At 44.0% G+C, this 16017-nt stretch overlaps 1 long non-coding RNA gene and 1 pseudogene across 1 annotated transcript; one reads left to right on the top strand and one right to left on the bottom strand.

The window, feature by feature from the left end:
* The window catches only part of LOC133118958 (NACHT, LRR and PYD domains-containing protein 3-like), a 734314-nt pseudogene that overhangs the window by 232044 nt on the left and 486253 nt on the right, over nucleotides 1-16017 (bottom strand).
* On the top strand, nucleotides 4183-16005 carry LOC133118986 (uncharacterized). Its single transcript, XR_009706463.1, has 4 exons — nucleotides 4183-4282; nucleotides 12646-12775; nucleotides 12875-12985; nucleotides 15831-16005. It is a non-coding gene; the product is annotated as an uncharacterized LOC133118986 (long non-coding RNA).

Raw genomic sequence — 16017 nt, 5'->3', positions numbered from 1 at the left:
AGCCTTAAAATGCGATATGTTCTGGAAGCCTTGCTATATGCTGTGTGTGTCATTCCCACTGAGCTGCTTCTCAGTCTTCTCCGTGTACTCCCTCTTGGCTGATTTAATCACCCTGCGAAGATTGTAACGTGCCTCTTCATCCTCCTCCTCATCACCAGAAGCAAAGGCTCTGTCCCAAGCAGTGAGAGCCGCTCTTACTGTACTATTAATCCACGGTTTTCGGTTTGGAAAGATTGCTTTTGTTGGGACAATATCCTCTACACTCCTGCATACAAATGACATAACTGCATCTGAATATTCATGGATGTCATCTGACGTTTCATAGAACAAGTCCCAGTCTCAGTCATCAACACAACCCTACAACTCAACATCCGATTGTTCAGACCAGCAGTGGATCTTCTTTACTGTAGGCGCTGCCTGCTTTAGCCTCTGCTTATAGGTTGGCAGGAGTAGTATGGATTTGAATCCTGGTCGGCCGGGGCCTCTCTGTGTGGAGTTTGCATGTTCTCCCCGTGTTTGCGTGGGTTTCCTTAGTCCAAAGACATGCAGGTTAGGCTGATTGGAGAGTCTAAATTGCCTGTGGGTATGAGTGTGTGAGTGAATAGTGCGTGTGCCCTGCGATGGACTGGCGACCTGTCCAGGGTGTATTCCTGCCTTCCGCCCAATGTATGCTGGGATAGGCTCCAGCCCCCTGTGACCCTGTTCAGGATAAGCAGGTTGAGATAATGGATGGATGGATGATGGACTCAGCCCATAAGGGCACCACACGAGGACGAGTTTGCTTTTGTGAAGGGAAAGCCTTCTCATTCCATCAATGTCCAAATGATCTGTGATGCTGTAGTTGCTGCTGTAGCTGCTGGATGGCCTGGCTCAGCCCATCATTCATCTGTACTGAGACACAGCAGGGTAGGGCACAGACCTGAGGCTGCAGCTGGGCCTCATTCATCTGTACTGAGACACAGCAGGGTAGGGCACAGACCTGAGGCTGCAGCTGGGCCTCATTCATCTGTACTGAGACACAGCAGGGTAGGGCACAGACCTGAGGCTGCAGCTGTGCCTGATGGTTGGCTACTTGGTAAGATAAAGCTTCCTGTGTTATACTGTCCGATTAACCAACTTAACATTCCTGCAGGCGACAGCGGCTATCCACTGAAGCGCTGGCTCCTCACCCCGTTCCCAAACCCACAGAGCGCAGAGAGACACTACAACAACGTCCCCCGTGGAGCGCACCATCCGGCTTCTGAAAGGGCCTGGATGCAACAGGCTTTCATACCGCCCGGCAACAAGTCTGTGCTGTACTGCACAACATGGCACAGAGGAATGGACTCCCCCACCCCCCCTTCAATTTGCCCGATGACCCTGACCCTCACCCACCAGACTATCAGCCAAATGCTGTGCTCTGCAACTGCCTGTGGAAATAACAGCTAGGCTGCCATGCATGCCATAACATTTTTAGTTCATGAGAGTGGAGCTAATTTCTTTCTTTCATTCATTCATTCATTCATTCATTCATTCTCCTAACCCGCTTATCCTGAACAGGGTCGCAGGCAGACTGGAGCCTATCCCAGCATACATTGGGCGAAAGGCAGGAGTACACCCTGGAAAGGTCACCAGTCCATCACAGGACACACACACCATTAACTCACCCACTCATACCCACAGGCAATTTAGACTCTCCAATCAGCCTAACGTGCATGTCTTTGGACTGTGGGAGGAAACCGGAGGAAACCCACACAAACACAGGGAGAACATGCAAACTCCACACAGAGAGGCCCCGGCCGACGGGGATTTGAACCCATCCATGCCGCCCACTAATTTCAGACAGTACTGTTCTTATTTCACTCAGCTCCACAGTGGTGTAATTGTACGGGTTTGTGTCTGTAGCAGCACAATACTGTTCTTATTTCTCTGAGCTCCACAGTGGTGTAATTGTACGGGTTTGTGTCTGTAGCAGCACAATACTGTTCTTATTTCTCTCATCTCCACAGTGGTGTAATTGTACAGGTTTGTGTCTGTACACAGTGGTGTAATTGTACAGGTTTGTGTCTGTAGCAGCATCAGTCAGGGCGTGGTCACTGGTGATGGCACGTGGCGCACAGGGCTGGCTGAAGGGACGGGGCGCATTGGAGTTGCTGGGACCCGGCACACTTTCATCTTCTGCCACCTCCTCACCTCCAATCACAGCCACTGAGTGATACGCACGATCTGAGAGTGAACCAATACGCACGTATTAAACAATACGTCACTTTTCAACAAAGTCTTCACTGCGTTTTAGTGTGGAAACAGATGTTTAGGTTTGGTGCACTACACACAAAGCCTTGGGTTGTTTACCTGGTTCACCTGCAGTCTCATCTCCAGCCATGTCTGTGTCTCCCTCCATCTCAGTTACCACACCGACAACTGCTGTCATGCGCTCATCCAAGGGAGAGAGGTCTGGCGTTCCTAGTGGCACTCACGCTCTGTCTACACAGAGCAATGCGCTTTTTGGTGTTAACTTTGAGGTGGGACCACTTCTCCTGCACCTCCGACATGATTGGGCTCTCTGAGCTGGCAGCATTGACAGCAGCTACAACATGCTGCCACTCAGCTCATTTCATTTTGTTTGTGATGCCAGCGCTATGGCTACCAAAGAAAACATCTCCGCTTAGATGTTTCTCTTCTTAGCTCTGCGCTCTGACATTGCCATTCACAGACCTACATAGGGATTATCAAGGACATTTCTATGCTTATCAATTTTAATTAAGGGCATTTCTTTAACCATTTATGGGTAATTGAGGAAGTGAACTAGGCAGTGTGTTGGGCTCGTACAGATAATTCAAAGTTGTTTTGGCATTTATAAAATGAAATTACGCACTGCCAGGCGTAGGCAAGGTTTTATAAATCAGAATATTTTTTGTGGTACGTACATTTCCTCATTTGTACGTACACTTTTAGTGTGGAGTTTTATAAATGAGGCCCCTGGTCTGATTGGAGTTTCCTTGCTTAAACCATAATCTAATGTTTGGGCTGTTACAGAGACAATGAACATAGCAATGCATTAAGAATAATCATTTCTTTTTTATTTTATTTCTTTTTTATTTAAATGTTTTTATTGTGCAATAAAGTGCAATACAGAGTCACAAAATAATCACAGAAAAGAACCAAACAAACAAAATAAAACCAGCAAAGTACCAGAGAGAGAAGACAAAAAAGAAAAAGGAAATTCAATAATAATAAAGATAATGATAACACTGTGTGTGAATAATGGTGTGTGTGTGTGTGTGTGTGTGTGTGTGTGTGTGTGTGTGATAGTAATTTCTGAGAGCTGAGAGCTCATAGCTTGTCATACATGGCTTACAGCAGCTTTCTCAGGTCTGACCGTCACAGACATCAGAATGAAGGTTGGCTTTTTGTGTAATCCTGTTGCACTATGAGTATCGTAAAATAGTCATATGGGAATCATAAATGGTTCAATATTTTCACTTATGAGCAAGAACATGGACTGATTCTGAATGGACCCACTATGTTGCGTAAAAGTATAGATTCAGTGTGGGCTTCTTAACATCTGTAGATACAACTAGTATCATTCATTTGTCCACTGAATCATACATTACTTTCTCTTTGACTCTGACCAGTGAGATCTGATTCCACAAGTGTAACTCTGTCCATTGTAACACCAATCAAACAATGGGCACTGGTACACAATGCACAGTCTTATAGTTACAGGCCAAATATGTATCCTTTGGTTACAGCTCACTGATTGATTTCACTATTTAATTCGACCTGGCTGTATTTGAAACACTTTTTGATAAAACAATGTCTAAAATAATATGATGAATTTATGAACTTGGAAATTCAGTTGATAATCCATTGAGTACACATTTAACAAATCAACTGCGACTGTTTGTAATCAATTCAATTTTTATCTATTAATTCTGGCGATGACCTGCGTTATGAAGCATCTAAACACAACTCTATAAAATCTGCCCAGCGTTAATACAAGTATAAGTGACTGAAAGAGAAAGAGAATGAGTCTTGTCACCTTTGGCAGGGTTTGGAGGCGATCACTTAATACAAAGCGAGATCAGGCTTGTTGTTCACAGTGACGAGGCCTCGCCAGCTGAACTTCTATGCCCATTCTGATGCCAAGAACAAGTCGTAAGAGAAGAAGCAGGAGGGTGTCAGATTGCATTTACTGTACCCCTTTTGTCTGTTATTGCGAAGTATTTCAAACACCATTTTGAGAAAGAAGATGTAAAGAAAGAAGAGTTAAAGAAGGAATGAAATTGAATAAAAGAACGCAGTAAGTATTTTGGTGTAATATGCTATTTTCAAATGTCCCATTTATTGTATTAAAGTTTGATTAGGACAGGCGAGGCTACATTTTGACAGTGACGCGACTACCACTCTAACAGAAAAACAGGCCGAACAGTAGCCTATCGAACAGACATTTTGCAATACAATCAGACGTTAATCCACCCTAAATCCAATAGTCTATATATTGGTCTAATGGCTCAGGAAAATATTCTGACTTGGTATAAATAAAGTGACGGTGAATTCAGTTCGTAACTGAATTGATGTGTCGATGTTTATTAAACAACGTACAAACGTTCATCCAATTAAGGTTGCATATGCGCTTGCCAAACTGTCACATCGGGTTAACGCACTCACTTTCTATTTCCAAAGACGTCAACTCGGTTCTTAGAACAGTCTATTCCCGAAATCAATCTCTACATTACGGTTGAATATGCGCTAAATAAAAGCTTTCATCCAGAGAATATACCCAAGAGGCCACAGCCACTAAACCAGAACTCTGATTTCCCTTGTTTTTTTAACAAGCTTTACTTTAAAGTTTCAATTGTTTTCGTTTAGGAAAGGAAGTTTTAGCCATTTCTACAAGTGCTTTGTTTTGGATTGTCGTGACATATCCTTTTTTGTTTGGGCTATTTTTCCGTCTCTTATATAGGCTATCCTGCATAGCATATGCCTAGTATTTTTACATTACATTACATTATTGGCATTTGGCAGACGCTCTTATCCAGAGCGACGTACAACAAAGTGCATACCCATAACCAGGGATAAGTTCGCTGAAAGACCCTAGAGGTAAGTACAATTTCAACTGCTACCTGTACAACAAAGATAAGGACAAGGGCCTTTTTTTTTTTTTGAACAAACAAACAAACAGAGCAAAAGTCACCAAAGTTAACTATCCAAACACTGCTTACCTAGCCAACTAAAATACCGATACACAAAGCAAGTCACAGAGACAACAATTAAGGTTCACAGGGAGGTAGGGAGGGATGGGGAGAGGTGCTGTTTGAAGAGGTGTGTCTTCAGCTTGCGCTTGAAGGTGGGGAGAGATTCTATAGTTCTGACCTCAACGGGGAGTTCGTTCCACCACCGTGGAGCCAGAACAGACAGTAGTCGTGAGCGTGAGGTGGAGGTTCTGAGAGGGGGAGGTGCCAAGCGGCCTGTGGAGGTCTGGCAGGGGTGTAGGGTCTGATGATTTTTGGCAGATAAGCTGGGGAAGACCCTTTAACTGCTTGGAAGGCTAGCACCAATGTTTTGAATTTGATGCGAGCCATGACAGGCAGCCAGTGGAGGGAAGTAAACATGTGAGTATTTGGGAAGGTTGAAGACCAGACGAGCTGCTGCATTCTGGATGAGTTGGAGGGGTCTGATGGCGGACGCAGGGAGGCCAGCCAAGAGGGAATTGCAGTAGTCCAGGCGGGACAGAACCATCGCTTGGACCAGGAGCTGGGTCGAGTAGGGGGTGAGAAAGGGGCGGATTCTCCGTATGTTGTATAGGAAGAACCTGCAAGACCGGGTCACCGCCGCAATGTTCTCGGAAAGGGACAGTCTGCTGTCCATCACCACGCCGAGGTTCTTTGCACTGGGTGACGGCGTGAGTGTGGTATCCCCGAGGGAAATGGAGAGATCCAGATGGGGAGAGGTATTAGCAGGGATGAATATCATTTCAGTTTTACCTGGGTTGAGCTTTAGATGGTGGTTGTCCATCCAGCTCTGGATGTCCCTCAGGCAAGCAGAGATACGGGCTGAAACCAGCGTATCAGACGGCGGGAACGAGACGAAGAGTTGGGTATCGTCCGCATAGCAGTGGTAGGATAGCCCATGTGCAGTGATCACAGGGCCAAGGGAGCGAGTGTAGAGAGAAAAAAGAAGCGGGCCAAGGACTGAGCCCTGGGGAACTCCTGTGGCGAGGGGCCGAGGTGTCGATACCGAACCAGCCCAGGCAACCTGGAAGGAGCGACCAGAGAGGTAGGACTCAATCCAGTCCAGGGCTGTGCCACAGATGCCCGTTGCTGACAGGGCAGACAGGAGGATGGAGTGATCCACAGTGTCGAAGGCAGCAGAGAGATCTAGAAGAATGAGGACAGAGGAGAGGGAGGCTGCTCGTGCGGCATGAAGTGACTCACTGACGGAGAGGAGTGCAGTCTCTGTCGAGTGGCCCGATCTGAAGCCAGACTGATGGGGGTCTAGCAGGTTGTTGTTAGAAAAGAAGGAAGAAAGTTGAGTAGAAGCGGCTCGTTCTATAGTTTTAGAAAGGAAAGGAAGAAGAGATACCGGGCGGTAGTTCTGGATGATGGAGGGATCCAGGGTAGGCTTTTTTAGCAGTGGAGTGATGTGGGCCCTCTTGGAGGATGCCGGAAAACAGCCGGAAGACAGGGAGGAGTTGACAAGGGAGGTGACAAATGGGAGAATGTCAGGTGTGATAGTTTGGAGAAGAGAAGAGGGGATAGGGTCAAGGGCACAGGTTGTAGGGCGGTGGCAGAGCAGGAGTTGAGAAACATCAGAGTCTGTAAGGGGGGAGAAAGTGGAAAAGGAAGGGATGGGCCTAGAGGGGGGGAAGGGCACAGTGAGGGGGGCGGTGGTTGTAAAGGATCTGCGGATGACTGCGACCTTCTCATCGAAGAAATCAGCAAAGTCATCAGCAGCGAAGGAGGACTGAGGAGGAGGAGGCGGTGCGTTGAGGAGAGAGGAGAAAATGGAGAAAAGTTTCAGGGGGTTAGAAGCAGAGTTCTGAATTTGCGTTTGATAGTATTTTGCTTTGGCGGCAGTGACATCGGAAGAGAATGCCGCCAGGAGAGACTGGTAAGTCATGAGGTCGGAAGCGTCTCTGGATTTCCCCCACTTCCTCTCCACTGCGCGGAGGCTGGCCCTGGAGGTACGGAGGGTGTCAGATATCCAAGGACTGGGAGGGGATGTGCGAGGTGGCTTTGAGACAGGGGGACAGAGAGAGTCAAAGGCGGAGGAGAGAGATGAAAGGAGGGTGGCAGATGCAGAGTCAGCGGGGAGTTTGGAGAAGGATTCGAGAGGGGGGAGTGAGGCGGTGACGGTGCTGGCAAAGGAAGAGGGTGAGAGGGAGCGGAGGTTACGGCGGGCTGAGGAAGTGTGGGTGGGAGGAGGGGGAGGAGGATGGGGAGGAAGAGGGAGGGAGAATGAGATGAAGTGGTGATCAGATGTATGCAGAGGGGTAACCGTGAAATTGGAGCATGAGCAGTTCCTTACAAAGACAAGGTCTAGGACATTGCCCGCCTTGTGGGTTGGAGGAGAGTGTTGCAGGGAGAGGCCGAAGGAGTGGATTAGCGGTAGGAAGGCAGCAGACTGGGAGGCTTCTAGGTGGATGTTGAAGTCTCCAAGGAGAATCAGTGGGGTGCCATCCTCAGGACAACTAAGGACAACTTTCGCCAGTCTAATATACGCTAGCGTCGCTCTGACACGCCTATTTAAATGGCCTACAATTGCTCACAAGCAATACCAAATCAAAGCTAATCTACTGATAAATTCCACAGCTATTTAAGTTACTTAAGACAAATGTTCAATCACTCTACAGGTATGCAACCAGTAGAAGTGATTAACAGGTAATAGACAAACAACGTGGCTCAAGCCCTAACCCTTGCTGTTCAAATGAGCAATTAAAAAAAAATCAACGTTACCGCGTCAAGAGGAAAACCCGCAGCTATACTAAACACCTGGTCAGAATGATGCACTTACTGACTAAGGACAACTTTCGCCAGTCTAATATACGCTAGCGTTGCTCTGACACGCCTATTTAAATGGCCTACAATTGCTCACAAGCAATACCAAATCAAAGCTAATCTACTGATAAATTCCACAGCTATTTAAGTTACTTAAGACAAATGTTCAATCACTCTACAGGTATGCAACCAGTAGAAGTGATTAACAGGTAATAGACAAACAACGTGGCTCAAGCCCTAACCCTTGCTGTTCAAATGAGCAATTTAAAAAAAATCAACGTTACCGCCTCAAGAGGAAAACCCGCAGCGATACTAAACACCTGGTCAGAATGATGCACTTACTGACTAAGGACAACTTTCGCCAGTCTAATATACGCTAGCGTCGCTCTGACACGCCTATTTAAATGGCCTACAATTGCTCACAAGCAATACCAAATCAAAGCTAATCTACTGATAAATTCCACAGCTATTTAAGTTACTTAAGACAAATGTTCAATCACTCTACAGGTATGCAACCAGTAGAAGTGATTAACAGGTAATAGACAAACAACGTGGCTCAAGCCCTAACCCTTGCTGTTCAAATGAGCAATTTTTAAAAAATCAACGTTACCGCGTCAAGAGGAAAACCCGCAGCGATACTAAACACCTGGTCAGAATGATGCACTTATGCACTTATGATGCACTTATGATGCACTATTTCAGATACAAACTTAGCCTGTACACGTACACTCGTTCATCCATCCTTTAAACACCGTCAATCTGGAGATCCTATCAACAAATCAAGAAGAAGCAGTCAACTACCGTGAGTAACCCAATGCAATGATAAATTAATTAAAGGGAACTTAGTTATAACTCGTATCGGTGATAGAAAACAGCCTTTAGAAATAGTAGATAAGGCTGTCACACAATCTAATATTTTTTGGTTTGGTTCAACTATTCAACTATTAACTATTAAAAATGAATAATTATGCGATTGAATGTGCGGTTGTCCCTCATTGGGTATGTGTTATTGCAGATAGTGCCGAATTAATGTATTAATTATGAAGCCGATTGATATTGTCGGCGCCTTAAACGACAAACACGAAATAGCTCGATGTTGCTACCACAGTGGTTGCTCGCCTCTCGCCACTTTGCTCCTGAATGTCCACTATAAGGCATGATCCCTAGACTAGAGTGAGTCGTGTTCTCATAGTCATTGGTCTTAATATTTATTCAGATGAATGGGCATGTCCTCGTTTTGGGTTTTTCCTTTTTTGTGTCTGTTGGATTGGGAAGTGTATTATCTCAGTGGTATTAACCTGGTTATACCCCTTGTCATTTGTGGTGTTGTGTTGCCCCTTTGCTGAGTTGCAGTGATGTCTACTTTTGTTACCTCTTTTAGGCATTGCTGTAATTGTGGGTCACTAAATTATCCCTTATTGTGGAGTGGTAATTCCACCTCACATTGTGTGTGCACTGTGCGTGCCTATTTGCCATTTGCTAAGTGTGTACTATTCTCCCTGGTTACATACTATAGCCACACAATGTTTTTTCCAATGACGTTCAGGCCAAGATTTACTTTACTATCATAAACATGTGCAATTTCCCAATAGAATGTAAGTTAGCTTTGCTTTAAACGCAAGGATGTGACATGTTGATGTTATGAGGCCATTGACGAGCCAAACATGTCAATCAACAAGCATTGGTGGCAGGGGTTGGGGTCATGGAGATTATTGTGAAGAAGATAAGTGGACCGCCCGTTCCACAGTCTTGGTGAGAAAGGGAAGAAGAGAGACAGGCCGGTAGTTGCTCAGAGCAGAGGGATCAAGAGTAGGTGTTTTCAGCAGGGGCGTGACTCTGGCCCTCTTTAGGGAAGAGGGCATGGTGCCGGAAGAGAGGGAGGTGTTGATTAGAGAGGAGAGAAAAGGGAGAATGTCACTAGATATAGATCGTAGAAGAGAGGAGAAGGTTGAAAACAGTTTGCTGGGATTAGAGGCAGCCGCGTTCATTTTCGAGTGAAAGAAGGAAGACTTAGGCTTAGACTAAGATTTAGCTAGAGAGACAGAGGAATGGAAAGATGATAAGAGGGCATGGAAGGAAGCCATATCACTGGGGAGACAGGACCTTTTCCATTTTCTCTCCGCTGCCCGCAGTTCGGTTCAGACAGCTCGTAGAGCATCAGAAAGCCAGGGACTGGGAGGGAGGCCTGAGCTAATTTGGTGGTGATGGGACACAGAGAGTCAAAGGAAGAACAGAGGGAGGACATGAGAGTTGTAGCAGCATCATCAGGAGACATTCGAGAGAAAGACTCTGCCGATGTTGGGAGGAGAGGACTGTAGATGAGAGGGTGGAGGTAGAGAGGTGGCGTAGGTTCCGCCGACAGGTCACAGTGGATGGTGGGAGAGATGGATGGGTGTTAGAGGAGAGTGGAAGAGAAAAAGTGATGAAGGAGTGGTCAGATATATGGAGTGGTCTTACAGAGAGGTTGGTTGTTGTGCAGCTCCTTGTGAAGATGAGGTCAAGAAGGTTGCCTGAACCCTGCTTCAATACGGTTAGCGTAATAATCGCTGCAATGAACTTCTTATGTAAACGTTATTGTTAATGTTGAACGGTGCGGTAAAACTTTACACGCCACATTACTCAAAATGCCTATTTCACAGCACAACCCTTGGTTTGATCTTTCGTGTCACTTTTAACGTTACGGAAGAATATTGTCAATAGCTTCGTAATTAAGATGGTAACAAATTCAAGAACAAGTGTGTTATGGGGTGGGACCTTCCAAGATCAAGGCTCAATCTTTTATTCATCCATAAGGTTTATTATCCATTATCCATTAATAATCCATCCATATATGTTCGCAACAATTCATAATTTCTGTGTCTCGGACTGCTCATATTTAGGGACTTTGGGGTGTTGTCTGAAAAGTGGTTATGAAATAATTCTACATGCCATATTATATCTGCTGGGTCATATCTGATCCATAACATCATAGACATAGCACTTTTTTGTTGTGTTCATTTAGCTGTTTTTGAAGATATCATGAAGCCTTGTTCCAATCTAAAAAACAGATGGTATTTATTACATATCTTCACTTGAAAACAGGTCAAATTTGATCCGTACACAAAAGAAGCTCTTGAGCACAGAGCCAGAGTTTAAATCCTTTGATCTGTTAGAGTCCTCTAGTGGTCAAAAATGCCACTGCACCCCTCTCCTGCCTACCTCAAGCTTGACCTCCCTTGCAGGTTTCTCCAACACAGTTCTGTACAAGGCCTGATGGTGTTGTAGCCTCGCGACTGTGACCTCCTCTCTATGCGCCCTCAACAACAGAACAGCCTATAATACCATGGGACATCATCAGCCCTGGGCCCATAATGGTCCCACCCAAACACCTCTCTCATTGCTGCCCCAACCCACATTTTCAAAAGACATTTTTTATGAAATACAAATGTTAATAGCTTTTTAACCACAGCACCCAGAGCGTTCAAACAATGTGTCTAGAATCAGGAGGACATGGAGATACGGGCAGAACTGGATCCCCCGCGAAGTTCATTTAAATGATTACACTAAAATGTAAATCGCTTCCAGGTCACATGACCCACTGAAGGAATGGCAAATAATACAGGGGACATCCAGTGACCAGAGTTACACAACAATTACACAACTTGGTTCCATCTTCAGGTCACCAAGTTTCCAAATCTACAATTAACTGCTCCAATCAGAATTTAATAATTTCTATTATTAGACACTGCCTCCATGCCAAAATACTATTTGGAATTGATTCAGGATGAATGGCTTTATTGGGAGCAATGAAAAAAGTAGCTATTTCCTTAATGGCCTTGTCTGTGGCCAGATGAGATGACATTAGAGCTCTTTGGCTGGACATTGGTTTGGTGTTGATTTAAGGATTAATATACAGAAAAGAGCATCAGACCTGGGGTAGATATGATAGTGGATCGTTAATGTCTTGGGGCTGTTTTGCTCCCACTGGTCCTGGGGCCCTTGTTAATAGCAATAGCATTATGAACTCTACCCAAGTACCAGGACATTTTACCCAAAAAGCTGGGTAATCACACATGCAAATATCAAAGATCTGGAAAGATTGTGGATGGAGGAAGGGTCTAAGATCCCTCCCCATGTGTTCTCCAGTCTTATAAGACATTACAGAAAAAGACCCCATTATCCTTGCAAGGGGAGGGTGTATAACATCCTTAATGCAAGGGGGCAATAATTGTGGTGCCTAATTTCACCAGATAAATGTATGATCTCATAAATGTGTAATTTTGGTTGAGTCATTAGTAAAATACTTTCTGCATGTCAGACAGTCAATGTATAGCTGAGCACTGGCATTATTTTTATTATAAAGAAACTCTTCTTCAACATTATCAACGGTCCCACATTACTGAGGTGACTGTATAGTATGTTGCTCTGTGATGGATTTGCAACCTGTCCAGGGTGTTTTCCTGTCTCTCACCCAGTGCATTCTGGGATATGCTCCAGCCCCCACGTGACCCTGACCAGAAGTGAGTGTATTAGATCATGGATGGATGGATGTGGATATAGGTTTATGGACCATTTAAATGCCAGACTGCTACATGTCAACACTGTGCTATATTGTGTATGTGCTTGTCTGTTTGTATTAGTGTGTCTATATGTGTGTTCAGTGTGTTCTCATTTTGTATGTTTACAGGTTGGCTGATTTGGGTGAGAACCCACATGTGGTCTAGTCTGGTCTGACGTGTTCCAGTCTCTGTTTCTAAAATGAGTCTCTCAGAGGAGCCAGTGAGCAAAGGTGGAACCCTCAGCACTGACAGAAAGAGGTATAAATGCACGACTCAGATATTTAATGTGCTGTGAGTTAGAACTGCAGTCAGAGGGTGAGTTTAACTGGAAGCTCTGTCTCCATGTTTTGTTCACAGGGTCCAGGTAGAAAGAGCAGGGTCACCTGTACCCAGCTGTCTGTCTGTGAAGAGTGATCCCTCAGTAGAACCACCACTCAAGCTTAGACGAGAGGTCACAGGGGATCAAAGGTAATTAAACAGGTTCAAACTAACACCAGGGCGTGGCGAGTCAGTCCCCCTGATCACAACAATAAATGTTAAGCAGTTACAGTGGGCTCCATGATAAATATGTTCGAAAAATAATAGTTATTGACATAAACCTTTTTATTAATGGAGTCATTGTCCCGCTGGGAAATCTACCTACGGCCAAGTCTCAGCCACCTGATTTTCTGATAAGATTTCCTGGTACTTTGTTGAATGAATTATTCCATTGGTGGTAAATAGTATTTGAGTTTGTTGGTATGGAGATGCCATCCTATGCAGTGGACGCTGGTGGTGATACTGGATGGGGGGGTTGAAAACTAAAAGTCTTAAACCTGTCAATAGCTCACGCTCCAGCATTGCATTTGAATATATGCCATTTCATGAATACTTTTATTCAAAGCACCTTACAATACCATAAGCTCAAATAATTTTCAGGATGGCTGGCACCAGTGGGAATTGAGTCCATAACTTTGTCTGTCATCTCAGTTTGCACAGCCACAAATGTTACCTTCAATATTTCATCAGCCAGTTCTTTTCCATAAACAGTGAACATAGCTACAGTCAAGCAGCTCATTTGAACTTGTCTCTGACGAGTAACTTAGTGTGTTTAAACAATTGATTGGCTAACTGGCTATCTAAACAAAGAGGTGAATCAACTGGTCAACCAGGTGGAGAAACTTGCCCCGGTGTAATGATGTGGTAATTTCATCCTAGCCACCGCAAAGCTTGTGTCCTCCAGGGAATTTAATACAACTCACAATTCAGACAGTGAGTGGTCTGGTCTTTAATTCATTATGACTCTGTATGGAGTTACGATTAGCTACCTCCATCAAGCTGACACGCTGTGGTAGCTTTACCCAGCATTGACAGCTTGATGCTATTTCCAATTTCATGCTTCCAAATGTTCTCCAATAAATGTTTCAAATCTGTAATGCCTTGGCGAGTCCGTGCAGTGTCTACTAAAAGCAAACATGAGAAGCAGAAAAGCTTCTTCTTAGCTACGCTCGCTCTTAGCTAGCCAGTCCGTTTATTCAAACCAAGAATCACAAAACCTACGATTTTGTTGTTTGTCCTGTTGCCGAAGCTGCACCTGGTTTGGTCCTCAATCTCTTTGTTTTGAGTTTTTCCCCCAAAGACTTCTTAGAAAACAGATGATTAGTGAAGTACATATTTGTTCATATTTGTGTCCGCCATTTCATTAATTTGACACTATTCACACCCCTCCAATGGATAACAAATTGAAGGGGCATGTCTCACACAGAGCTTCAGACTGTAATGGGCTGAATGAATGTAGCCCAATTGGATAATAAATCCTATATGTAAAGCATTTCACACACTTGACACTGTAATACGCTGACTCAGGGCTGAGAACAAATAGCCCTGGAGATAAAATATTAGTCATACCCTGTGTTTTTCTTATGACAAATCGATGTTGCTATTTTTCTCGGTTTTACCATAATTCAAACTAAACTGCTTGAATTTATTTGTTGAAATAAGAAGACAAACAAGACCGACAAGGGTAATTAAAATAAACGTATTTCCCCGTTTTCTTCATCATAGGGAGGGCTTAGCCCTGTTAGCACACCCTGTTTGCACCAGCTACCACTGATTCCTTTGGAAAAAATAGTATACTTAATATACTTAAGTACACTTTTTTGGAGAAAACGTAAGTAGAATAGATTGACTCATTTTTAAGTATATTTGATTTTGTTTAAAGCAATGTTTCTCAACCTCAGTCCTTGGGACCCACTTGCCAGGAGGTTTTTTTTGCACCCAGGAACTTACACACCTGATTCAATGACTGAACCAAACTACCAAACAATGCCCTTGATTAGTAAATGAGATGTGTGTGTTCCTGGTTACATAAAAAACCTTCTGGCAAGTGGGTTCCAAGGACTGGAGTTGAGAAACGCTGATTTAAAGTTAACCTCAAGTATACTTTTGAATGCTTCAAAGTATCTGGGTAGTTCACTTTCATTAAGTATACTTACTGATACTCAAAGCATCTGGTGTAATGCCAGGCTGGGGAGGGGCTCCGCATCACGTGGCGAACAGACAAACTCAAAATAAGTGCATGGAACTTCAGAAGAGTTAACAACAGCTATGTCTTGCCAGGCTTTAGTCTTCCCCAGCTCTGACAATCCATTGCTTACACAACTGAATAAAATATGTTTTTTACTTTCAGAAACAGCACTTCAATCTCCGCTTGAGAGAGGTTTTTTTTCAGTCTTCTCTCAGCTATCTCTTTAAATTGCCTGGAATAGACTTCCAAGGTCCTTCTATGGTATTTTAGGTGATGGTATTTTCGTGATGCTAACTTCTGTGAACGTGCTTTTCATTAAGGATTGTTTGGTATTCATCAATGTACACACATGGATATGAAAACAACTGTGTCTACATGCATTTGATAAATCTGGCATAATTTATTTGTTAATTTCCGATTATGCATACATTTACACACGGTTTTATGAAAATATTGAGGAATGAGGCCCAGTGTTCTCATGTAGATGTTTGTAAGCCCAGTCAACAGTATTGATACCCAGTGCTCCTTCCCCTGTTAGGGTAACATCAGTGATGACAGAGGCTCATCAAAGACTCAGCGATCTCTTTTAATATTCGATCTCTTCGATCGGAATAGATTGTTGAAACTTCAAGCACTTGGTAGCCTACAGTTGCTGCCGTTATTTTATTTAAATTAATGTTAAAAAACTCCATGATTTCATCAGTTTTTGTCTCAATTTTTCAACAACTTTGTGTGTGGACTGTGAGTTAGAGCTGCAGTCAGAGGGTGAGTTTAACTGGAAGCTCTGTCTCCATGTTTTGTTCACAGGGTCCAGGTAGAAAGAGCAGGGTCACCTGCACCCAGCTGTCTGTCTATGAAGAGTGATCGTTCAATGGCTGAACCAATCAACTTCAGAGGAGAGTTCACCAGTGATCAAATGTAATGAAATGGGTTTAAACTGACACAACTCTTTTTCTAAATTTATTTTTCCAGATTTTTTCCCTTTTTCTCCCAA

This window comes from Conger conger, chromosome 19 (genome assembly GCF_963514075.1).
Source record: "Conger conger chromosome 19, fConCon1.1, whole genome shotgun sequence".
NCBI lineage: Eukaryota > Metazoa > Chordata > Actinopteri > Anguilliformes > Congridae > Conger > Conger conger.
Note: the sequence above shows the minus strand (reverse complement) of the source record. Positions and strands in the feature narration are given on the sequence as shown.